Below are 1,706 nucleotides of genomic sequence, written 5' to 3' on the forward strand. Positions count from 1 at the left end.
CCACTTCTATCCATCTTCATGACGGTGTTCATTAGAAGCTCACTTTGAAGATACTTGCCTCTAGTGAACTTGCTCAATCCAATCTTGAGATGCTCTTTTTCCAACTTGAGCTTCTTGTTCTCTTCCTTGAGTGCATCACTACTTTTATCTTCCTTGAGTGCAACATTGTTTCTCTCTTCCTTGAGTTTCTTGTTTTCTTCTTTTAGCTTCTCATTCTCAAGAACCAAGTCACCATCATGATCAAGAGTTTCTAGCACAATGGTGTTGTGGATTTTGAGCTCTTCAAACTCTTTCTTTAGCTTTTCATTGTCATGCTTGAGCTTGACATACTCATCATAGTCATTGCACTCAACCACTTGCTTGCCTTTGCCACTAGATCCTTGCTCAATGCTCTCATCAATTAAATCATCACATGATGTAGCTATATCAATCTTAACAACATCGTTAGTAGCATCATGTGGCTCATTGGGTAAAAATTCTTGAGCAATAACAAGATTGTCATGATTAATCTTGAGAGTAGTATATTCATCTTTTAGCTTGTTATGGCTAGTGATGAGCTCTTTGTGCACCCACTCAAGTTTATCATGTTTATCTTTAAGCTCTTTCTTAGAAGATTTGAGCTCCTTGAGTTTGGATGACATAGCATCATTTGCTTCTCTAAGCTCAACACTAGCCTTTTCGGCTATCTCACATTTAGCTAAAAGAGAATCATTCTTAATCTCAAGCTTTTCATTTTTAGCTCTAGTCTTTATAATGATCTTAGTGTATTTCTTTAGCAATTTAGCAAGATCATCATAAGTAGGTGACTCATATTCATCATCATCGCTATCACTATCACTATCACTATCATCATTATGAGCATGATCATCACCACTACTATCATCATCATGTGATACCTTTCGTTCACCTTTGGCCATAAGGCATAGGTGTGTAGAGGATGATGGCGGTGGTGGCGGTGAAGATGATGAGTCAATAGCAATGGCGGCCACCTTCTCAGTTGTCACTATCATCATCGGATGATCCACTAGATGAATCAATGTCCGTGAGCCAATCACCGATGATGTAAGCCTTTCCACTCTTCTTCTTCTTGTGGAAATCCTTCTTCTTGCCATCTCTCTTCTTGTATGGCTTGTTCTTTTTCTTCTCATCTTCATCTTCATTGCTTGAGTCATCTTTCTTGCCCTTGTTCTTGTTCTTGAACTTGTCTTTCTTGGGCTTTGTGCATTGGTGAGCTAGATGACCAAGTTCTCCACAATTGTAGCAATCCATCTCGGAGATTGGCTTCCTTCTAGAGCTAGTGAAGAACTTCTTCTTCTTGCCATCAAACTTGATGCCACTCTTGTTGAGCTTCTTTAGCATCTTGGCGGTCTTCTTCACCATGAGAGCAAGACTTTCATCATCAACTTCATCATCACTTGAGCTCTCATACTCAAGTCTTGCCTTGCCCTTCTCTTGGCTAGCTTTGAATGCTAAGTCCTTATCTTTCTTCTTGGTAGAGGATGAGCCATCTTGTGGCGTGATGTGCATGTACATCTCATGAGCATTGATCTTCCCAAGATTTGTGTCGGTGTAGCGGTGGAAAGATCACCTTGATGTAGCACGGTCACAATATGCCCATATTTGTCAATGGGGAGGACACTCAAGATCTTTCTTACAACATCGGATGGTTGCATTTGAGTGAGTCCAAGCCCATTGACTTCCTCTAC

This window comes from Miscanthus floridulus, chromosome 18 (assembly GCF_019320115.1).
Source record: "Miscanthus floridulus cultivar M001 chromosome 18, ASM1932011v1, whole genome shotgun sequence".
Lineage (NCBI taxonomy): Eukaryota > Viridiplantae > Streptophyta > Magnoliopsida > Poales > Poaceae > Miscanthus > Miscanthus floridulus.